Source organism: Sebastes fasciatus, chromosome 12, assembly GCF_043250625.1.
Source record: "Sebastes fasciatus isolate fSebFas1 chromosome 12, fSebFas1.pri, whole genome shotgun sequence".
In the NCBI taxonomy this organism is placed as follows: Eukaryota; Metazoa; Chordata; class Actinopteri; order Perciformes; family Sebastidae; genus Sebastes; species Sebastes fasciatus.
The window spans coordinates 28,088,260-28,113,950 of record NC_133806.1 but is presented as its reverse complement, the minus strand read 5'-3'; the positions used below and the strand labels follow the sequence as shown (position 1 = coordinate 28,113,950).

The 25,691-nt window shown below is 39.8% G+C and overlaps 2 protein-coding genes across 4 annotated transcripts in view; one reads left to right on the top strand and one right to left on the bottom strand.

Annotated features, from left to right (window-relative positions):
* ncalda (neurocalcin delta a) overlaps nucleotides 1-23,224 on the bottom strand; it is an 83,207-nt gene extending 59,983 nt beyond the window's left edge. Inside the window, exons 1-4 of one of the 3 annotated variants that reach the window (XM_074654544.1) lie at nucleotides 23,066-23,224; nucleotides 21,561-21,702; nucleotides 21,332-21,454; nucleotides 6,909-7,041 (exon numbers count right to left, since the gene is read on the bottom strand). The gene's annotated coding sequence lies outside the window, so the exon portion shown is untranslated. Of the gene's footprint in view, nucleotides 1-6,908; nucleotides 7,042-21,331; nucleotides 21,455-21,560; nucleotides 21,710-23,065 lie in introns of those variants that run through there. The other 2 variants (XM_074654546.1, XM_074654545.1) reach the window with 2 other exon arrangements.
* The window catches only part of seh1l (SEH1-like (S. cerevisiae)), a 256,464-nt gene that overhangs the window by 20,209 nt on the left and 210,564 nt on the right, over nucleotides 1-25,691 (top strand). The window lies entirely within an intron of this gene.

Below are 25,691 nucleotides of genomic sequence, written 5' to 3'. Positions count from 1 at the left end.
GTAGATAATTTGTAATTAAACTGAAGCTAAGCTGCTCTGAAATAGCTGCATATTTTTAAAGAGATTTAAGTGTTAATCGCGATTAATCACACATTTTTTATCTGTTCAAAATTAACCTTAAAGGAAGATTTGTCAAGTATTTATTACTCTTATCAACATGGGAGTGGGCAAATGTTTGCTTTATGCAAATGTATGTACAGACGTAGGCAAAGTTGTTGGTAACGTTCCGTTAAAGAGAGAAAAACCCACAATGGTCACTGAAATAACTTGAAACTGACAAAAGTAATAATAAATAAAAATTTACTGAAAATTAACTAATGAAAATCAGCTGTTGCTTTTGAATTGTGGTTCAACAGAATCATTTTAAAAAACAAACTGATGAAACTGACCAGGACAAAAATGATGGTAGCCCTAGAAAAGATGGAAAATAATGTGACCATAGGGACATATTAAACTAAGGTGTGTCCTGTAATTAGCATCACAGGTGTCTTCAAACTTGTAATCAGTCAGTCTGCCTATTTAAAGGGTGAAAAGTAGTCACTGTGCTGTTTGGTGTCATGGTGTGTACCACACTGAACATGGACCACAGAAAGCTAAGGAGAGAGTTGTCTCAGGAGATCAGAAAGAACATTATAGACCTTCATGTTAAAGGTAAAGGCTATAAGACCATCTCCAAGCAGCTTGATGTTCCTGTGACTACAGCTGCACATATTATTCAGAAGTTTAAGGTCCATGGGACTGTAGCCAACCTCCCTGGACGTGGCCGCAAGAGGAAAATTGATGACATATTGAAGAGACGGATAATACGAATGGTAACCAAAGAGCCCAGAACAACTTCCAAAGAGATTAGAGGTGAACTCCAAGGTCAAGGTACATCAGTGTCCGATCGCACCATCCGTCACTGTTTGAGCCAAAGTGGACTTAATGGAAGACAACCGAGGAGGACACCAAATCATAAAAAAGCGAGACTGGAATTTTCCAAAATGCATATTGACAAGCCACAAAGCTTCTGGGAGAATGTCCTTTGGACAGATGAGACAAAACTGGAGCTTTTTGGCAAGTCACATCAGCTCTATGTTCACAGACGAAGAGATGAAGCATCCAAAGAAAAGAACACTGTACCTAATGTGAAACATGGAGGAGGCTCGGTTATGTTCTGGGGCTGCTTTGCTGCATCTGGCACAGGGTGTCTTGAATCTGTGCAGGGTGCAATGAAATCTCAAGACTATCAAGGCATTCTGGAGCGAAATGTGCTGCCCAGTGTCAGAAAGCTTGGTCTCAGTTGCAGGTCATGGGTCCTCAAACAGGATAATGACCCAAAACACAGCTAAAAACACCCAAGAATGGTTAAGAACTAAACATTGGACTGTTCTGAAGTGGCCTTCTATGAGCCCTGATCTAAATCCTATTGAACATCTGTGGAAGGAGCTGAAACATGCAGTCTGGAGAAGGCACCCTTCAAACCTGAGACAGCTGGAGCAGTTTGCTCACGAGGAGTGGGCCAACATACCTGTGGACAGGTGCAGAAGTCTCATTGAGAGTTACAGAAATCACTTGATTGCAGTGATTGCCTCAAAAGGTTGTGCAACAAAATATTAAGTTAATGTTACCATAATTTTTGTCTAGGCCAGTTTCATTAGTTTGTTTTTTTAAATGATTCTTCTGAACCATAATTCAAAAACAATATCTGATTTTCATTAGTTAATTTTCAGTGAATTTTTATTTATTATTACTTTTGTCAGTTTCAAGTTATTTCAGTGACCATTGTGGGTTTTTCTCTCTTTAACGGAACGTTACCAACAACTTTGCCTACGTCTGTATATATTTATTATTGGAAATCATTTAACAACACAAAACAATGACAAATATTGTCCAGAAACCCTCACAGGTACTGCATTTAGCATAAAAAATATGCTCAAATCATAACATGGCAAACTGCAGCCCAACAGGCAACAACATCTGTCAGTGTGTCAGTGTGCTGACTTGACTATGACTTGCCCCAAACTGCATGTGATTATCATAAAGTGGGCATGTCTGTAAAGGGGAGACTCGTGGGTACCCATAGAACCCATTTACATTCACATATCTGGAGACCAGAGGTCAAAGGACCCCTTTGAAAGTGGCCATGCCAGTTTTTCCTCGCCAATATTTAGCAGAAGTTTGGAGTGTTATTTAGAGACAAGCTAGTATGACATGGTTGGTACCAATGGATTCCTTAAGTTTTCTAGTGTCATATGATACCAGTATCTTCACTCTAGCTTTAAAACTGAGCTGAATATGAACTTTGACAGCCCCGTTCTAGTCAAAAACAAAAAAATAGTTTGGCCCGGGTCATGTTTGGGGACAACTATGAAATGTTGTGAAATGATGCTATCGTAATTTACTGAGTCTGATTTTGTTCCTATTTCCCACCAGTAGGTAAGCTGCAGAAAATAATTTAATGCTACAGATTAAAAGGACAAACTCCTCTCTCTCTTTTATCTGCGGCAGAAGCTGTCCAGTCTAAACAGTATAATGTCGGGTGGTCAAGCTGCAGCTTGCACGATCCCTGTTGTTTTTAGTCAGTGTTGTTTCCCATGACTCTGAGATGAGCCAGAGGAAGCCCAATGTGATTTCCACACAGTTCCCAGGCCCCCAGATCCCCCCAAACACAGGCCATTACACACAGTTACACTCACACACACTCATAAATCTGGGACAAATATGTGTGTGCATCCGTGTCTGTTTGTGTTACTAACATTAAAAGAGATAAATGGCCTGGACATCCTTTGCTCTTTGATACACACATGCTCCCTCTTAGTTGTCAACCACTAACACACACACCCAGGCCTGCAGGGCTCTCTGACTAAGGGACAGCTGCAGCTTGTCCAGCTGAGAGGCCCACTGCATAAAACAAGGGCCGACCGCAACTCTGCCTCATACACTCACACTTCAGGTCACTTGCTTTCAGTGGAATCTTTGAGCTTCCTTAAGATGACATCCACTTAACTCGGAGCTTTATTCAAATAGGAAAGTTCCCTCTGTTTAATTCTAAAACAATGAAACAACAAGTTGGCTACTTTCTTAAGTTGTTATATGATATCAGTGCAAGTGATAGCAATTATTACGGACAGAAAAAGGCACATGGAGCTTTCAGGTTTCAGTTGTGATGAAGTAACAGGTGATTAAGTGTATTTAAGTTTAGATTTCACAGGATTTGTGGAGCTTAAATTGTAACTTTAAAGCAAGGGTGCCCAAACTTTTCCCTTGGAGGGCCAAAACTGGAACTCAATGGAGGGCCACGGGCCAAAATTAAACACCTATTGTATTGTATTGTTAAGATGCAAAATGGTACTAGGATCCCAAAACTGCATAGGATTATTATAAAGTGGGCATGTCTGTAAAGGGGAGACTCGTGGGTACCCATAGAACCCATTTCAGTCACATATCTGGAGGTCAGAGGTCAAGGGGACACCTTGAGTGTTATCCTCCTTCCTGACAAGATAACATGACATGATTGGTATAATGGAGTCCTTAGGTTTTCTAGTTTCATATGATGCCACTATCTTCTAACCATAAACCCGAGCTTGGTACGGCCCCCAAAAGACAGTAAAGTCGTCTGGGTCTTTTAATAAAAAAAAAAATAATTTGCTAACATCTGGCGGGCCAAATCAAACCTGATGGCGGGCCAACTTTGGCCCGCGGGCCTTACTTTGGGTAAAATGCTGTAAAATTGCTTATTCGCTTTCTTGCCAAGAGTTAAATGAGATTGATACCACTCCAGGGTTTCCGCTGGAAAAGTTGTTAGGACCGGCGGTCCAACTTAAAAGGTCTGCCCGCCTCCAGCGAGCAAGCTGTATTTTTTGAATGTGTTTTTTTTAACACGTCATCCGATAAAAAAACATTACGCATAGAAACCTTGAACACTGAGTCTGATGCGTTTTATTATTCTGTTTGTTGCGAAAATCCGCAGTACGAGACAGCACCTCTAAAGCTCTCTTATTAACATGTTACATCGCGATTCTTTGAATGAAAAATTATTAGTTGTGGTACGGTGGTACTTACGGTGAGATACACACTACAACAGTTACCTCTGCCAGTGCAGTAGTGTTTTTTTTTGTTTCTTTGCATGTATAGATAAACAGTTTAACGAACTTGATGTCATTAATAAAAACCTGCACTCTGTATTCATACTGTGTAGAGATCAGTCAAACCCCAGTGTGTAAATGGACTTTACTGCTTAGATACTGAATGCACATAAGCCATTTATGCCAATTAGGGCTGCAACTAACAATTATTTTCATCATCAATTGATATTGTGGACATTTTTTTTTTTTTAACCGTAGCCTATAAAATGTAAAAAAAAAAAATGTGATGAAATGCCAATCGCAATGTCCTAGAGCACAAGATGACAGTCAGTCCAAACAGTCAGTTTATAATGACATATGACAAAGAAGAGCAGCAAATAGCAGCAACAAAAACAAAACTAGTTGCTGATTATTTTTCTGTTGATCGACTAATCGATTAGTCGACAAATCGTTCCAGCTCTATAATACCGTGATTATCAGGACAATCATCCAATTGCACTGTCCAAACAAATTATAGATCCAATCAGCTACTCAATATTGCCTTTTGTATGAATGTAATAAGTGATAGGATTTGTCCAAAGTTGAAGAAACTGTGTGACTCACAGGAAGTGGTTGGCAAGTAAAAATAAAAATGTCATGGCTGCTTCTGTGAGCTACTCCATGATTCTGGTGGTGTCTGACATTTGATAGGTGAGCTGCATCTGTCCATCCCATTTCTGCCAGTAGACAGTCATCAATATGCAGAGACAACGGCTCTATTTCTGTATGAATATTATTGATGCATGTGTGGGAGTGTGTGTGCATGTGTGTGTGTGTGTGTGTGTGTGTGGAGTCTGCTTGCATGTGTGTATCAGTAATAGTGAGCAGAGGACCAGAGCGTGACTCATAGGGGAGGTGGTGATGTGTCTTTTTCGTGCTCCTGACTCCCAACCTGCTGCTTCCTGATAAGAGAGCGACTGAGACGGTGGGCTCTGGTTAATCCTCTCTCTGCATCGAGCCTTGCCGTCTGCCATAAAGAAGAATAGATGGGACAGACTGGGCATCCATCTTTTCTTCTGGCTTCTGTTTATAGCTCCTGAATCACCGAGGATGGAGTGGGTTGGATGCCGTTGAGTAACTCTTGAGACACTTTGCAGATTGTATAACAAACAAACAAACCCTTTTTTATTTCTTCCAATTTCCTGTTTCTTAACAGCCCACCTCCCCAGCTATAAATGGGATTAAAGATATTATTAGATAACTTCTGTAAATAATGTTCTTCTCACCACTCTGGATTATGAAGAAATATAGACACATCAAAGATTGACTCACGTGCAATTCTATATAATAGAGGGCTGTCAAAGTTAATGCGATAATAATGTGTTATCTCAAATTCGTTTTAACACCACTAATTGCTTGAATACTTTTACGCAATCGATCTTTCGGAGGTTGTAGCAGTCTCAGGTTTAAAGCTAAAGTGAAGATACTGGCATCATGAAACTAGAAAACCTGATGAATCCATTGGTACCAACCGTGTCATACTAGCTTGTCACAAAGGAGGCTAAATAACGCTCCAAATTCATGTTAACTTTTGGCGAGGCAAAACTGGCATGGTCATTTTCAAAGGGGTTCCTTGACCTCTAACCTCAAGATATGTGAATGAAAATGGCTTCTATGGGTACCCACCAAGCCCCCAGGTATTGGACAAATTAAAATTTTGACCTGAATGATGACGCTAGATATAAAGTCTTCTATGTGTAAGGTTACATGAGGCTGTAATTACTCATTTGTTGACTGTAAGTCGAGACATTCATACATCATCAACATGCTTTTTGGGTCAACCAAGTGACTGACTGACCAACCGACCGTCATTACCATCCTACAGTCATGCCACTAGCATGGCTAAAAAACAGTTGCCATATGAATTCAAGTTCTCCCAGTCTGCTGGGAAAAATAGCTACTGTACTTTTCACAGAGAAATAACCTAATTAACCAGGAATTACTGGAATTATGCATGGTCCTTGAGTCTATATTTAGATCAGAGTAGGAGAGAGAAAAATCCCAAAGCTCAACTCTCATTTTAGGCCAAAACAAATGCCTCTAAACTTACAAGTTCAGGCCAGCTGAGTGACATTTGCATGCTAAAAACATCCCTGTGCTGTTAGGTCTTTTGTACAGCACATAGACAAAAGACTAAAGCTTTAATAGATCAATTATGTGTGCTATACATGCATTGTAAAACATCAATATATATCGTGTGATATATACTGCCATGGTAAGAATAGATAACACAATTAAAATGACCACAACTCCACATCTAGACTACATTTGTTTTGACTAGCAGATAATAAATCAGACAGTGTGTGTAGACGAGTTGGAAAATTAATAGAAATGAGTGATGATCAACAATGGAAGCGATTCATAAACTGGGATCAAAAGACTTGTGTTTGTCCAGTGAGAGGACTATTGAAATAAAATAGGAGTAAAAGGGTCATTGAACTGTAATTTGACTAGTACAAAAATTCTTATATATAGTCTATGAAATGCACCAGGAACAAAAACAAAGCTATAACTAATGACATGAGCAATGTGGATTGAATGGAGGCTGACAAAATGACAATGGTTCATCTATTCAAGAATGGAGGATCTCAGCTCATTATTGTGCTTTTTACAGCAGAGCTGAGTCATTTCATAATAATTACCCTCCAATTCTTGGTATTCTTTTTAAATACCAGAAGCTACGTGACCTGCTCTTTGCAAGCACGCAGTGTTTATCTCAGCATTGACAATACAAGCCGATGCCATGAAAAGCTTTTTTTCCAGTTGGGTGCCTGGAGAAGAGGAAATTATGAGGAAAGTTACCTTCCGTGTTGCAGCAGCTGAGAAACAGCACAGCTCCTGAGGTTCACGTCTTCTCACTTCCCCCCCCGCTCTCTCAAATAACACGACTCTTCTGGCAGAGCGCAGCTTGATAACCGCAAACTCTGCAGGCAATCTGAAAACAAGTGCATGTGTGTGAGAGGGATTTAAGTGCAACAACACTATTATGCAACATTTTGCTTTCTTGTAATAGGGAGGAATTTTTCTAAGACATGAAGACACACAGATTATTTTTCTCTCACACACACACACACACACACACACACACACACACACACACACACACACACATACACCATATGTTTTGTTTCCAGTGATGATTAACAAAATATTCAAATTTGCACAAGCCGGAGCAGCATGTTGGTGTATGTCTCTAATTACAGTTAAGGAGAGTGTAGTTACATCCTCATGTAATCTTACTCATGTGATGATGATCGCAATCAGTGCCAAACAGCTGTAAGCAGTTTTCCCAAGAATGAGCTGTCACCAATATAACTGCCACTTCTGGCACTGATAGTACTACCTTTGATTACTACTGCAAGTTTACCAAAAATGATCTCCATTAAACTCACTGTGAAACATCTGAAAACAACTGGCTGCACCAGTAATGATTTAGGTGAGGCATTGCACGGGGGTAAATACTTGCTGGCAACATGTCTACAATGCCGGTCTGTCGGTCCATCCATCACTTTGGTCCAGACTCAAATATCTCAACTACTACAGGAAGGATTGACATTTTACGGGTGCTCCGATCAGGATTTTTTGGGGCTGATTGCTGGAAGCAGAATCAGCCGATCCGATCACCGATTAGTGTTGCACGGTATACCGAAACTAGAAAGGTATCGCGCCGTTAAAAATGGTATGATACCCCATTTTATTACTACAAGTATTTTAAGATTGACAGTGTTTTATTACGAGCAGTGAGTTGCGCCGATGTGTGACCGCAGGGCCATGTGTGTGTGCAGCGCTAAGCTTTGGAGGACGCAATTATTGTTGGGATCCCGCGGGAGCAGGTGGTTATAACTTTGCTGCTGGTGGAGCAAGCGGTCAACAAATAAACTTAGTGATAACCAGAAGGATGGAGTCAACAAGTGAAGTTTAAAAGAAGATTAAAGCCGGACATGAATCTCTCACTGGCTATCAGCAGAACACCCTGCTGTCGTCCTGATTTTAACAGCTTTTCTCTCATCAACTTTTCACAGAACTTCATCTGAATTTATTATCGGGGTTTTTGTTTTGGAAGCTTCTCGTTGTCTTTCGTGCTGCAGTAACACTTTCTGCCTTAACTATTACTAATAAACCAAAAGGGGCGCTGTTTAAAAAAAAAAAAAAGCCTTATTGAACGCTGTCAAGTTCTGTGTTCTGTCATCTATTATTCCATTACTTTTCCTGATGTTTTAGATTTTTGCCGTGGTATCGTTTCAGTATCGGTATCGAGATATTTAGGCAGGGTATCGTATTGAAGTCCGAATTTTGGTATCGTGACAACACTAACTATAACTCCAAACATGAGGTGTTGCTGCTGTGGCATTCCCAGAATAGTTACTCAGTGGGAAGGTTTTGCACTCTGGAGGATAAATAGACACATTTTTATCATGTGATAACAACACTTTTCAGTATTTATGTTAGGAAGCTTCTCCATAAATAACTTACAATAGGTTTGCTTATATGGGAGAAAATGAGAGAAAGACTTCAACATTACCTCAGCACCTTGCACTGAGGTGGGAGAGAGATTGCTGCCTGAGAAAAAGCCAGGATTTGTTCCATGGATAATAGTCAATCCATCAAAAACACCCTTCAACAACAATTCCCCTCAATCCACTGATGCCTTCAAATCAAAGGAGCATTATTTCCCCTGGTTCTGTGAGAGCTGGTTTGGCTCAGGACAATTTTAATAGTCCCATGAGTGAAAGCAGAACCACGAGTGTTTATTTATGTACATTCATGCCCTCACTCTCACTTGCCTGCTCTCCCACACACGCAATCATACATGTGTAGACACCACAGATTGTCCTGGGCTTAAGCATATTTCACACACCATTTGCGAAACTACACAAATACCACTGACCTAGAAGTTAGCCTCTCTGACGACCATATATGGAACGCCACTTCTGGCTCAATAACAAAATGACTCGATAACTTTGATGTTACAGTACAGGGAAAAAGAGGAAAGAGCAAAAACAGAACTAAAAATAGAACAACTTGTCTAAAAAATCCATGAAAGAGTCCAGCTTTTGTTTTCTGGCAAGAGATCATGTTCATTGCAATTACATCACGTCAGAGCCATTTAAGCAGGCCGATAGCGAGCAAATAGTATTAATAAGAGGTTATTATTGTAATCAGACAACAGCCACAGTGATGGAAGTTATGACAATGTCCATAATGGTAGAGAATAAATGAAATTTAACTAAATATGGGCACTTTCAAAAGCATCTAGTCCACTTTAATCCAACTCTGATGCGGTTCAACCCCTGGTTTGGTTGGTTTGGGCAGTTGTGAACGCAATAATCATACTACGGACCAAAATAACTGGTCCAAGACCGCTTGCAAAAGGTGGTCTTGGACCGTTTCCAAGAGGAAACAAAAGGCAGTCCACCTGCACTGGCATTTGTTGAGATGAACACAGGTAAACTTAAGGTTAACATGAGTGGGAGACGACTGACCTGGACTTCTGCAGAAGTCCGATGTTTGCTCAAGTTACATAGATCAGTGCCGAGTCAAAGTGAAAAAACTTCGAAAGCATTAAAGTCTACTATTCCCTGGAAATCGGAACACCCACCGAAAGCTTCTGCTTGGATGAATGACTTGATGCTATTCCTTAAATATTCCGTTAGAAGGTTAACGCAATAAATTCCATGCAACATGGGACCCTTTAGTATTTTATCTCGAAAGGCTTAAGACCCTTCCCCTAAATTTGGCACTGTCATTTTATTCGTCATGATTAGCCCATCCCAGGAACCGCTCATCCAGTGCTCAACACACTGGAATGTAGTTTTAATAACTGCTGGTAAATAAGCCTGTATACTTGAACATCCACAAAATTGTTTATATTTCAAAGCATGTTTTATTTAATTAATTTTGTGTTTGTCGGTGCTTTTTTAAAAATTTAATTTAATCTGTTGTTTTTTTATTTTACTACTTCATTTAGAAACATCATTCCCTGTGTAGTTATATGTTATTATACGTTATCTTGTCTAGGCAGTGGTGGGGGGGGAAGAAAGTGAAAATGTTCAATGCCAAATATTTGTGAACTATGCCCTTTAAAAAAAAATATATATATATATATATTATAAAAAAAAAAAGAAGTGGCAGCTCTCAAAACGAAAAAGATAAATTCGATCCATACACGCCCCTCAGCAAATAATTTTTTTTAATTTGGTCCGCTTTAATTTCATCACTGATAAACTTAACCAGACTAAATAGAAAACAAACCAAAAGTATCAATTCAGTCTGATTGGGACTAGCCAAACGGACTATGGCTTGTGAAAGTGCCCTAAAATATCCTGGCTGTTAGCACATTAAAAAATATCTTTAAACCAGCGTAACAGTGTGGCTTTTATCTTCTTCCATTTTGTTTTTTGCAAAGATGATGTCATTTTTCAGTTTCTAAAAACGTCTAAGGAAGTGGTCAGCTCCCCTGTGGAGACACATGGTTTCAGTCTCAGGGTAGAGGACGGAGAGACATAATGGAAATAAATGTACTGGGAGACGGAAAAGCAGAGGGTTTGGAGAGCTCAGGTTGTCTTTGAACAAAATGTGACAACAGGGAGACCTCAGCCTTTTCACTGATGCCATGGCAACACGTTCCATGCTTATGGTGCTGGGTTAGAAAAAGCAGCTAGAATCAGGTGTAAAAACAAGAACAATATTCAACTGGGAGGGAACGATCAAGGATCAAAAAACCTCTGTGTGTGTGTGCATTCATGCAAAACATCAAACACCAGCAGTAGTGTTGAATGAGCAGGAAAGACTTGTAATTCAAGGGATTAACATTTCATTAGCAGCAGGCTCCTGGGCTCTATTTCTGTTACATTCATGAGGATAAAACATCATTATATATGACCAAACACAGCTGATACTGACAGCCGAACAAGGAAATTATGCATCCAGGGGCTTAAACATGTTTTAGCAATGAGCTACCACATTTGAGTTCAGTGTCACAGTTATTTTTCGATATCATCTCATTTTTTACTTTTCTCTGAGCTCTGAGATTTTCAATGCCAACGAGTGCTTCTCCATAGATGTTGTGCATAATATGACGATAAATAACTTGAAACTTCCTCTTGACATAGTATTTTTCACGGTGCTATTCTTGTTTTATGGAAAACCACTTCTGCCATGCTACCGTCACAGGCTCTGGTCACAGTAGGTAGCTCACATTGTGATGTGGCACAGGGATCCCAGCCATATGGAAATTGGGCATGCGAGTGGTGATCATTATGAAAATTAACTGAGAAATTTTCACCGCAAATAAAATGACCACTTCCCACTCCTGCTGCTACCAGCAGCTCTGACTCTGCAAACACATGCAGGTCACTGTTTTAGACAGATATTTCACACTGTTGAGTGATAGAGCCCAACCCATATGTTCCTCTGAAACGCTCCATAGTGATTCATTGTCCTAAATGTGAGCGGCTCCGTCAACAAGCGCAGGAACTATTTTCTTTTTCATAACATATTTTTGGCTGGACCGCAGAGGGCCAGCCCTACAAACGCAAAAAGTGTTGGGAGTTTCCTCATTGGCCGTTGCTCTTTCAAAATGAAAAGGCGGGAACAGTCAGTTATGCAAATGAGCCCGTCCAGCGCTACGCGTCCGGCTCACGAAACTTGGACCAAGCTGTCAAACTAGGCGATCTAGTTCGGAAATGAAACGAGATTCAGCAATAGCATGACCTATTTCTCATTTAAAATGTTTTCAGAAATGGATTTTGGTGGGTTGTTTAGATAGAATAACATAAAGTTTACGAGCAGGCCGTTTCCTGTTTGAAACGGCGAGCAGAAAACCAGGACCAATCAGGTGCATTCAACGTCACCACTTGAACTTCCAGTTGAGTGGAGCAGCGTGTCCCCTAGTGTCCTCGCCGGACCTGGTGGATATGTACCGCTGGATTTAACATTATAGACATGGCCACTGACTATTTGTGTAACAATTTAGCCACAAATTCACAGACTGACCATTAACGGTCCAGACATATACTCAGTCTTGATTAACACTCTCTCTGACCTAGTGGTTACTAAGGACTTTTATTATTCTCGAAGTAATCTACCTGCTCAAACAGGTGCACCACACTAGCTGGCCCTGCATCCCAAGCAATGGGGGGAGTACATTAAATTAATCTGGACTACACTTTTTCAACAACAAAAGAGATGGTATTCAAACTAAAGATAAACTTTGAGTCATGTTTGTCTCATAGGAATAGCATGAAGGAATTTCACCAGGCCAATGCAATACCTCAGGAATGGATATATAAACTGGTATTAAAAACAACCTAAAGCACAGAAATAAAAACAGAGAAAGACGTAACAATGTATTGCTAATCTCTTCGGACACCAGCCCAGGCAGTGTGGGTGTCTGGACGAGACACGCTTGCTTGCTCATTCGCTCATCTGCTGAAGAAAAAAAAAACTGGGCTGCGGCTGCAATGTGTTGTCTTCCTACCATATTTGCTGTGGCATACTCCCACATCTAACCCCCTCCTCTTATTCACTCTCTCACTCTCTCTCTCTCGCGCTCCCCTTCTCGAAGCGGACCGGCTGTCACGGTTTCCAGCCCACTCATTGCCGTTCCTCTCGTGTAACTGTCGCTCCAAGAAGATTTCATCCTACCTCTCCTCTTCTGCACATTGGGTGGCAAACTAGAACATTACATAAAGACAATGTGGGCTCAACTCATGTGTTTGTATCAATATACTGTATGTGTGTGTATGTATATATATATATATATATATATATATATATATATATATATATGTATTCATCACCTGCAGTTATAGTTTAAAAAGTTTATGAATGTAATATGTCAATTATGGTCATAAATTTGGCTTAAATAAAACAAACTGTATAAACTCGATGAACGAGACAACACAAGTTTTGTGTTTGATAACAACCTACAAAAAGTGAAGTATCCAGTATGGTTTGAATGATATCTTATATTTCTTATCCTCATTTTTCATGCATTTTCCTACGAATGTCCAGCAATGTGTCAATTTCTGCTCGTTACATGCATACAGTCTTTTCAATGTAAACTTCAGTCTTCACAGGAAACAACTTGATTAGGTTTAGCAAACAAAACTATATAGTTAGGTTTAGGAAAAGATCGTGGAATTGGCGCTTCTTAAGTACGGAAGTTACGTGGCTCACATGGGATACGAACACCAGTTTGGAGAAGAAACAGACAGGAGTACCAGCATGGGAGCAACGCAATACAGTGCTGTTGACGGGGACGGCAGCAAAACATATTTTTGGTATCTAAAAGAAAGGCTCACCTAAAAAAATATATATATATCAGTTTAAGTATATACTATATTTAAAATATTTTCTGACGGGGAACTGAACTGAAGTGAAGCGTATCTATACAGCTTTTGTGAGTGGTGGCTTTGAAGAAAGTATAGATAAGTTTCACTTTCAGTTCAGTTTCCCCGTCGGAAAGGGCCGTCTGACGGCAAGATAAAGTGGTGACAATATTCTAAATATAAGGTTTAGGGGGTTAGAATAACAGGCATTCTAGGTCCCTAAAAATCCCTCTGAAGTCAATTGTATACCCAGGTCTTCACACTTGTGACAGGCGTTCCAGCCACCACAGCATTCTCACATAGTGGGAAAGCTCTGTGCTAAATCAGGGCAAGCCTGTGGACTCCAGGGTGTGAAGCCAAAGCCTGTCAGTGAAGCTTAGCAACTCCGCTCAGCTCTCCCAACACAACCTGCAGCTATTGAAGCCATCTCTTCTGACAATCTGTCTGGCCTTGGCGGTGGGGGTGTCACTGTGTAACTGGTGAGGTAATGGAGTGTGTGGTTTAAGGGTTAAGCTCGTAAAGGCCCTGTTCAGACCTGGTATTAGCATGCGTCCTGAGTGATCCGAACACAAGTGGACAGCTTTAAGTACGTCTGATCACGCCTGGCATTCGAATGCGTCTCCACATGCGTCTTGAGTGACCACTTGTGATCCGGTCTCACTTCCCCGCTCTATATGCAAATAAACACGCAGTCAACACATGGCTGATACAGCAGACGTTGTGACGTAATATTACATGAATGTCAGTAGTAATATTCTACATATTCGGGAATTCGGGCACATTTTATTAACATCAAAATAAAAGGTTATTGTACCGGCGGTCCCCGGGGACCTCCGTGCCACCGCCACCGCCGCCTTTGCTAGGCAAGAATGTGGCCATATGCGGCCCAACCACCTCTGAATGTGATCTGAGTGCTCAGATCTCAATGCGTCTTGAGTGCGTTCACACCTGTACCCAGAGCCGTCCACTTGTGATCCGATCACTGAGGACGCATGTTAATACCAGGTCTGAACAGGGCCTTAGTAACTGTTTGACTCTTGCCTTTTATCAATCAGCTGTCCGTCTGCCTGTCTTGTATTTCTTTGCGTTTATATTTGTAATCACGCTTACATATAACGTGTGCATTCTGTTTCTTTTTCACTGTGTATTTAGTCTCTGTATGGCATGGAGACCTAGTAGGCCTCAGAGTGAAATTTAGCAGCTGTTGTAGAAGAAGATTACATACACATCCAATGTTAGCAACAGCAACAAGGGAAAACAACTACTGTTGCTGTTTAGTTTACTCTGCCAATGACCATTTATTATAGAGAAAAATATCAAAGAGAGTTTTATAGAGGCAGATTGTTTCTTGTCTAGTAACTAGGACGAGTCTCCTAACTATGGGGCTGGTGCACATGCAACAGTGCACATGCATAATGAAAGTCAGTCAATCTTTGGTTAAATATTAATCTTTTACTGTGAAGCCTACACTGTGTTGTAGCTGTATATATGTCTGAAGCCACATATAGAGCAGGTAGATTGACATACAGATCATTGATTGCCACAGCTGCTGCCCATTAAGGCAGTTCATCAATGGATGCACCATGGTATGTTGCCCACTGGAGTAGATGTTCCACACTGACTTTGAGCACCTGGGTGATGTTGACAGAGGTGTCCACCAAAAAGGCTCCGGTAGGCATATTTGCATTTGAGAATGGGGTCATTTACTTTGCCTCTGACAATAAAAACAAGGTGCATCTTTGGGATACTGGGGCCCGTTTCACTAAAAGGGGTTTGCGGACACTGCTTATATGCAGATCGCAAATGGTGCTCGCATCCCATTTCACAAATGACTGTTGCTAATAAAGTGCAGATACATTTGCGAGTCCTACAGTCATCTCACATGCTTATGCATGGCCCAAGATCTGAATTCCATGTAAAGCTCTTTAGATCCAAATTCTACAGCTGATTTTCACAAAGCCAAATAAAAGACGGTCGTGAGCTAGCCAGTGGAGCACGCTCACATGCACTAAGAGGCCCTCACGGCCGGCCCGGCTATATCAACAAAGCACAGAGGAGCTCTGATTACAACACACACAAAGGGAGAAGACTTCATTCTCTGTTCAGGTAGACATTACTCCTCTATATCTTGTTGTTTGCGGTTATATTAATACTCTGAATATTGTATAGAGCACCTCTAAGGCAATGTCAAACCTGTGTGACAACATAATCCCAACTCAAAAGTCCACTCACTAGCTTTTTGGGAGCTTTAAACTGCATTCTCACAGTCTTCATCAGTGAATGGAGCTGGCCCGTTTACTGATGAAGACAGTGGTTGAAAGCTTTGAAAAGCTATTAAGTGGACCTTTGATTTGAGATATTTTGTCACAGAAAGAACTTCCATTCCCAAACAGTATGCCTATATTGAGTGAAACATTTAACTGTCCAGATGTTTTACACCACAAACCAAATAGACACGTTCTACATTTTATCATTTCCTTTCCCGTGGGATTCAGGATGTCATGTGCGGTACTTGGCATCTTGATTAGAGTTTAATAGAAAATACTGTGGGTCTGAACAATGCCTGACAATATGTTTGTAACGATGAAAGACACACTGAAGAGTTTAATTCAAACTCTGCCTGATTCTACAATGTGTGGTGATAAACAACCAATTGCACTACGGACTCCACCGAAATCCTGATTGTGAGTCAACAGAAATGTGTCTGTATTTAGCATCAGGCCCTGAAGCCCATCACCAGATTGTTAGACACTAGCAGTTGGTCACTGGCTTTATTTCTGACCTTCATTGAGGGAAGTCATGCCAGATAGACAGACAGACAGACAGACAGACAAAGTTGAGTTATAACGACCAGCTGGTGTGTACAGCTGACATTTGAATGAGAGGCTGCAGAGGGATGTGGTTTATTAGGCATACCAATAGAAGGGTGCGGTAAAGGATGCTGAGCCGATCAAGAGCAAATCCTGAAAAATAAATGTGATCAAATGTAAGAAGATGCTGGCGTAAAACTGTAAGATTAACAAAGCTGAGCCATATGGATCCAAACTCACAACAGAGCCATGATTCTACAGTCCATATAACGTAGAGCTAATAGGAGGCTTAACTTCACTGTCCAGACAATTAAATTATTTGTGACTGTTACTGCCAACAGGGTACAACTATAAACTGTTGAAAGACAAACAGACTGTCGACAACACTCTCACTCAGTGACTGGCTTTAATTTCTCCCTGTGGTCCTCTTTAATAAAATAATTAGAAAAATCTATTTACAATTATATACAAATTAATTTGTTTAAGAGAGCAATTCTGCATTATTAAACTATTTCACACCGAAAAACACTGAAGAGAAAGGTGAAAAGGCTGATGTGACAAAGACTCTTATACCCCCTGAGACCCACAATAGACCTGTTTTTGTCTTTTTTAGGGTGGTACAGGGGGTCTTTAGGGGGAGGTAGCAGGTCAACAGTAGATGTCACATAGAGGTGGTGTACATCATCTGAAAAAACATGAAGATTAATTTGAGATGTAGCTCAGGACTGTGTCAAGTTGTTCTAGTCATAAATCAGAAATAAACATGAATGAATGAATTAAAATAAATTGTAAACGTGTATAAGGGCTTAGAACATTATGACAGAAGTACATGATGGCCATTCTCATGCTCTATTATGTCTCATAAGTTGTTACAGCAATTTATGGGTTGATACCATTTGTTCCACAGATTCTGTGCTAAATTTAATCAATATTTTACCACTTCGGAATTGATAAAAAATATCAATAATCCCTTCAAAATACCACATTAAGACACCAAGACCTTGAGGAACACGATAGAAAAAGCAATTGGATGTCGAGCACTACTGTTGTGTAAACTGCACAGAAACCCCCTTATTGTCAATCTAGCTAGGAAAGCCATCCATCCTCTGAATGCCCTAGTTCTTTAGTTTGTGGCTGTAAAGTTTCATGAGGCTGTGATTATCCTAGAGGTCACCACAGGTCATTTTATACAGTGAGGTTAAAATATAAAAATGGTCTCAATACAATGAAATGGCTACTATGGGAACGAACATCATCGCACGTGAATACAGTTGGGCTCATTGGATCCACAAGAGTCTCAGCTTTACAGTGATACCCAATCTATGTGATTTCCTGATTGTTAAGGGACCCCAGTATGCAGAATTACAGTATATAACATATAATACACCATTTTAGTAAAGGCGAAAATAACACATTCATACCGTATTAAAAAAACGGCATAATTCTTGCCCCAAACTGCATGTGATTATCATAAAGGTGGGCATGTCTGTAAAGGGGAGACTCGTGGGTACCCATAGAACCCATTTTCATTCACATATCTTGAGGTAAGAAGTCAAGCGACCCCTTTGAAAATGGCCATGCCAGGTTTTCCTCGCCAAAATTGATTCCAACTTCGGAGCGTTATTTAGTCTCCTTCCCGACAAGCTAGCATGACATGGTTGTCATCAGTGGATTCCTTAGGATATATAGTTTCATATGATATCTGTGACTTCACTAGCTCTAAAACTGAACCTGCTCCAGCCACTGAAAGACAGTAAAGTCGGTTGGGACTGCGGATCTCAGGGGGTTAACCACAATAATGCAAATCCATACAGTATTATAAGCCACCAGAGCCTGTGTGTGCTGCAGACTGCAGAGATTTTTACTAAAGTCTGTCATCACGTTTAATGTCAGCCATTGTTATGATCTAACACCTCAGACAGGCTTGGCAGTGCATCGCAGTGATGACTCACAGGTTAGAGAATGGCGTCTGACCAGTCACAGGGCCAGGTGTCATCACTCAGCCCTCTACGGACTGCAGGCTCACTCTGACACACATGAGACACGACGGGAACATTTGGCTCTTCGTCATCCCTCTATACACTAAACTTGAAACAAGATATATCAACTATGATTAAACGATATCATATATTAGATTATAACAACCTTAATGAGGCAATCGGACACAGAGGCAGATTTTTTTAATGATCTACAGGGCAATCAAACAGTTGCAACAACCTTGGAAGAATATGTACACTGTTTATGTACATATACTTCAGAAAAATGCATATGTACATAGACCAGAGAAGTGAGCGAATGAGTATTGAATACTTGACAAATCTCCCTTTAAGATACATTTCGAAGACATAAAAAATATGCAATTAATTTGCGATTAATCGGGTTTAAATATTTTAATCGATTGACAGCACTAGTCAATATTGATCAAAATGTTGATTAAAATAATTGGGATTATCATTTTGGCCATATCATGCAGCCCTACTAAAATGTGACAAAAAATAATAAGCATTTTCGTCAAAGACTCAGACTGAATCTAAAATAGCTGCCAAAATTAACACTGGCACGCCAGTCCTGTATTTTTTATTTTTTTTAAATCAAATGTATTGGTCAGGGACAGTGTACAAAAACATTAATCCCAAGAAAAGGGAAGAAATGTTTTGCACCAGATTTAATCACTACTGTATCTACCATCCCTGGGCAGGTAAACAATGCGAGTAAAGAAATATAGTTGTGTTCAAGCTACGTGGTTGGATGACGACATTACTTCACTCAGTGGCACAGCAGAATAATAGCAATGACGTGACGCAACATAACAAGTGCAAAACGTACGAGTAGATCGTTTGCGATGTAAAGCCAAAGCTCGCGATTTATGTGCTCACACTGTACTGTCCCGTTCAACCCTGAGAGGCGTTCTGGCTGTTGACAGTTGTCAATAAAGATTTGTTTGAAAGCTCCGAGGCAAGTAAAGTTTGTTTGCTAGCAGAGGTTTGTATGGGTCAGATTGCTAACAAGGCAGAAACGTACTGCCTTGATCACCTGTGCCATCCTGTCTGCTGAAACGTCTAAAAAAAAAAAGCGGCGTAATGTTGTATGGAGTTGCAGGTGTCTAGGAAGACGTGAACAGTATGGCTTGTCCTTGTTGTAGAGAGAATTGTAGGTAAGCTAGCTCCATTTTACTATATCTATTGTAGCCTACATTGTTATCTTGATAGCAACGCTCTGATTACTGCAAAAACAAAACTGACGTTGGGAAATCGAATCTTGGCTCTGCTTCAACTCTGCGAGAGCCTGTGGACAGCTGACCAAAATTTCTGACGTCAGAAATTCATCCGACTGTCCGATGGCTGGTCGGGAGGAGTTAATCGGTCCTTGGTCCCCCCTGTACAGTGCACGGCAGACTCTAAAATGAGTTGTGCGGCTCAAAATTCGGGCCAGAAACGGGCTAAAATCGTACAGTGTATACCCAGCTTAAGGGTTAGAAGAGCCTGGCCTGGATGTAGTGACAGTAACGTCACCAATAGGTTTCTCAGAGGACACCTTAAAACTTAGATTAGGGTTTACTGCTCGCTGTCATCATGTCTTACGTGAGTTACTGGAGCCAGAAATCTAAATTTGAAGAACAGGTGGAACTGAGCTGGGAGATACTTTTTAAATAATATGAAAGTGATTGGCAGCGATTCATAAGTGAGCCACACGACAACACAAACAAATCACAAATGATCCGCCCATGAATGGATGGAGTGAGGGGGTGTTAGTGTGCCAGGCCTTCTCCTGAAGGCAGTGGGCAGCACATCATGTTCCCTTGTTCAAGCTGTCACCACGGCGTCCGTGGGAAGCATGAAGCTGACAGTTGATGATCCTGTTTGATCTCAGCCACTAAGCCACTCGTGTCGAGCGGAGCAGAGGCACGAGGGAGCAACTGCTCTGTGCACTGAGGGTGGGCGGGATGCTGTGATATTTGTCCGAACACTAGTGCTTCAAGGATATTTCATGTAGGACATGCCTTGACATTTAATATTGCAGTGGGTTATTTTTCTTCTTCACAGGACATCATGGAAATATAGTTTCACATTTTCTTAATGTTTGCCTAATATGGAGCACCCTGGTGGCTTACTGTACCATGTGACTGTGACGTCCTGGGTTCAGATCTGGCATTTGTTTCATGTCCTCCTCAAGTTCTCTCTCCAGTCTCAATATTTAAAATGAACTTGCCAATAGGCAGACACGCTACGACAAATAATAAATAAAATCTGCTCGTAATTTGATTCGTTGGAAATTCTTCTTATGAGCAGGGGGCTCAGCTAGCTGCGGTATAGCTGTGTCCTTGGTTTCAATGAGGAATGACAACAATTCTAACTATCCATCCTGGGAAAACTGAAGGACCAATGTAGGAAAGTGTTTCCCACACTGTGTCCGTGTTTGATTAAGGAAAAAGAAGGGCCAAAGAAATCCAAACAACCAAACAAAAGTGATGCCGTGCTGTCCGTCCTGGCTGAATTCCTACACGTTCATTGCACCATTACAGGATCATGCCTCTACTGCCATCATCCTGCTCACTCCTGACTTTTTACCATTTACTACACACTTTATAGGAACTTCAAGATTCAATCCGAATTGAAGAATTTGGTTCGGTGAGTTCACACAAAACAAAAACATCACCAGCACGGAGGCATAAAAAAGAAAAGCAACACGGATATTATCGTGTTACATTGTGTGGCAGTCAGAAAAGCTGTAAGTCTCCTCTATATCTAACAGAAAGCTTACTCTGTTAACCAAAGTTTATATTAACAAACGCAGTGTATCATGGTAAGTATGTGCTGACAGAAGGCAATGTGATGTATAGACACGATCGATGTAATGTTGACACAAAAGTAATCACTGCTGCCCTAATTAAGATACACTCACAGTAGTGAAATCAATCTTTTACAATGACTGTCCTCTGGGATGCCCCAGACATCTCTAATGTATGCAGCTGTTTTACATCATATGGTCACACTCACACACTTATTTACAGTATTTCATAACTACAGACAAGCTATAAATCATAGGCAACAAAATATTCAATTGCTGTGTTTCTGTCACTCACCAGGTGGAACGTGTGGACGCCTGCAGCCCAGGTAAGTGGATTCAGACTGCTGGGTCACTCCGTCTAGTGTTTGTGTTTACAGTGTCCTTCCTTATCCACCAATGACCTAAGAGTTAACAGCACCTGAGGAAAGATGAACAGAGTTTTAACTTCAGTTTTACTGCCAGACGTGATGTCACAATGGTATATTATAGCCGACCAGCAAAACAACCAGTGTTTCTGCACTTACATGTGGATAAGTACTGTAAACGTTTGTGTTTGTACATCCATAAATGTGTGTTAATGAGTAGGTCAGTGGGCGGCTGGTTGTATATCACTGACTGAGGTCCAGACGTGTGGCCTGCCTGCCTGCGTGGTTCAGGGTCACCGACCTGCAGACTCAACAGAAGCATGAGATCCTGGTTGGACTTCAGAGTTCATACATGGGGTCAGAGGAAACGCTGGCTGACTGTTACTGTACGAGCAGCTCTTATTGCAGCCTCAGTTTATTTGCTCTATTACAGCTGCTCAGACGTTCACTGACTACTCTACTCCACGCTTTCTGCCATTATTTAGTACGGGCTGGTAAAACAATCAGCACAAGAAATATTTAAGAAGGGATAATTCAAAAGGTAATATCAGAAATATCCAAGCTTGTCATGCACTGCAAGGTTAGATCACCTACTGGAGATCGTAGAAGTACCAGAGTTTCAACCCGGGTGTTGAACATAGCAAATGAAAAATAGGGATATTACATGTATTACTAGTTTACATCCAAGTTGTATCTTGTACTGCAACTATAATATGAACAATACTATAAGTGAGCTTATAGGTTAGTTTAGTTATGTACTTGTAGCCCTTTTTTTTTTAGTTTATTCTCAGTAAACTACTAGTTTAATAGTTTTTACTGCAAGTATACTTAAGTTAAACTAAATTTAAGTTTTTTTAAGTTAAATTTAAGTACTTAGCCAAATATACTTATACTTTTCTGTATACTTTTCCGTATAAGACAAGTACAGTTGGACTTTTCTGTATATTTGCCAAGTACACTTAGACTTTTCTGTATACTTTTCAGTGTCAGCCAAGTACACTTATACTTTTCTGTATACTTACCAAGTACACTTATACTTTTCTGTATAAGCCAAGTACATTTAGACTTTTCTGTATACTTGTCGGTATAAGCCAAGTACACTTCAGTATAATTTTGTTAATTTTATCTCTGACAAGTACATAAAAAGTAATCTGAAAGCATACTCTCTTTAAGATTAAAAGAAGTATACTAATAGCATACTAGAATAAACTTATTATTTTGTAAGGGGTTACATCTTTTCAATGCAGAGGAACACCTTAAAAAAACCCCACCCAAAACACCTTAAATTCAACCTAAATCCCTCTACACTCTCCCTGTCAAAGCACAGGAAACAGTGTGTGTGCTTCTGTGAGCTTCTGTTGTTTTAGTTTCTATCCGCCCAAAGCACAACCTGCGGAAACCTTCAGAGCATTTGTAAATACACAACAGTGAGCGCATACTACATGCTGATAGACGTGGCACATGTAATAACAGAGGAACATTAAACCCGTGTTGCAGCATCATCAACACGGAGCCAGAGGAAGAGAAGTGTGTTCCTGCTCCACACAGCTCCACTAGCATAGCGAGCTACATGCTATAACACAGCTATCGTTATATCTGGAGTCTAAATGAGGAAACAAGCCATTAAAAGCGATAAACGCTACAACCTCAGACAGGAGACGTACCACTTTATGTAAGAAATGTCACCAGAGGCAGCTTCTTCTTCTTCATCTGCCGGTTATAGTCGGTGAACTGCAGAGCAAAACTAGAGAGGAACACATGCATCCACAACCAACACCAACAAGTGTCACATAGTTAGACGATCAAAGATAGTGAATAATGAAGATGTGCTGCGTGAGAGGAAAAACTGGCTCCTCTTCCGGTCTGCGAAATGATGTCTGTTCATGACGCATGCGCCGTCGGACAAGGCAATAAAAGTTTGCCATTAAGACATTTTATAAAACATGACACGAATGGTAGTTGTTTTTTTTCACAAAAATCTAATTAATTCTCCACCCATGGAAGCAATATGTGAAATCCATATCTGCGTACATTTGTGGTATCCATAAAAAGAGCAGAGTGAGAGTTCTGTCTTATTCCTCCTCTCTAGACACTTTAAACTGAATTTTGTTATAATTTCTTTATAAGACTATACCGCCATCTAGTGGACAACCAGGAAAGGTTTGTCATTTCTTCACCTATAGTGATTTAATCTCACAAAACTAACATATTCCTGAGGGTAATTTTACCAATGTACCATTTAATGATTCAACTTTTGGCGACCCTTACAAAAAAGCAGTATACTTCAAGTTTATTTTATGAAGTATACTTACGTAAAGTTCAAGTATATATTTCCCAAGTATACTTTATGTCGTAAGTATACTAATATCAATGTACTAGTAGTATACTTATAAGCGTACTATTGATCCACTTGTGAGTTTATAAAAGTATACCTTTAAGTGTACTTTAAGTGTAAGAATAGTAAACTTTGAGTACACAACTAGTTTACATTTAAGTCTTATTTTGTACTGCAACTATACTATAAGTATACAGATAGTTTACTAGTTTTATACTAGTAAGTGTACTACTTCAAAACTTCTTGTACTAATTTAGTTTATAAAAGTATACTTTAAGTGTAAGTATGCACTGATAATTTACTAGTTGTATACTGGTAGCCCACTTTTTACTTTATGAAAGTGCACTTTAAAGTATACTCTCAGTAAACTACTAGTTTAATAGTTTTTATACTGAAAGTATACTTGTATATACTTATAGCCCACTTTATAGTTTATGAAAGTGCACTTTAAAGTATATTCAGTAAACTACTAGTTAAGTAGATTTTATACTACAAGTATACTAACTTATAATTTTCTTAAGTATATCTTGATCAAAAGATTAAGTTTGAATATAAGCCAAGTATACTTAGACTTTTCTGTACACTTTTCAGTATGAGCCAAGTATATTTAAGTATACTTTTGCTAAGTATATCTTTGATGAGTACATAAAAAGTATACTGAAAATATACTCTCTTATTTTAAGTTTAAAAGAGGTATACTAATAGCACACTTGAATAAACTTCTTTTTGGTAAGGGGAGGTAGGGCATGTCTTTACCTATAGCCATTTAATCCCATAAAACTAACATATTCCTGAGGATAGTTTTACCAATTTAATGATTTAACTTTTGGTGAGTGTAGTAGGGTACTGCTGAAGGTACTACAGCTTCTTCTTGTGATTTAACTTGGACAGTGTTGGTATAGGTCTACCTACGTGTCTCTCTACTATTTTGGCACATGTCTTCATGAGGCTTTTCTTCTTGTCACATTAAAGGATTTTCCAGTGTTTGCAAGTTTCAAGGAAACTTATATTGTAGGAATAAAAGCTCTGTCTGGATTACAGTTGCATTAACCACACGCACTGCAAAATTATATAATGTAAATATAAGTAATTAATTAGGGCTGTCAATCGATTCAAGTATTTAATCGCGATTTAGCTTTCTCTAAACTGTAAATGCAACTGTCACAACTACGTAGTAGCTCACCCAAAACATTTCATTCATGCTTCAAAATCTAGTTATTGTGTCAGTAAACTGGCCACCTAAATGAAAAGTTGTTTTGTCATCGTGTGAGCCGTGCTGGTCAAAATGATTACATGTTTTCTCACCACGGCAGTCAACCCTTAGAGATGTTTCTTAAATAAAAATCTCTGTTTTGTTCTACTTTTTTTTATTGACACTGACTGCTTGCTGTAGGATACCAGAATGTAAGTCCTGGCCAGCTGAATGCTGTTGTGTATTGCACTGAGCTTTTTAGATTCACATTTCAACAGTAGGTCAAAGTTTAAGGAAACATCAATACTCTAGTACACAGAAAAAGGATATGCACATGTGTATGTATACATTTATTTGTGTAGCAATGTGTTACATGAACTTTAAACATAAAATTCACCTTTGATCTTTCATGTAAACTCATATACAGTGAACAGAAAATTTGCCACAAAATTTAAATCCATGCCAAAAATAATGAGTGTAAAAGCAGAGCCATGGTGTTGTGTATTACACCAGCAGGAGGCGATCAAGTGCTGCACTTGGCAGTATGTTCCCATTTTCTGCCAGTCACTTCATTTCACACAAGTTAAACCTGCCAAAATAAGATAAAATAATTAGATAATTAATTCATTAATTTTATTATATTGCATGCATCCTGTCCTGCAGACATTTCTCTTTGCATATAGTCAGTTAGAATGACTGTAATGGTTACACAAAGCCAATTTAGCTGCACATCTATGTCCATAGATTTTATCAATCAATTTTA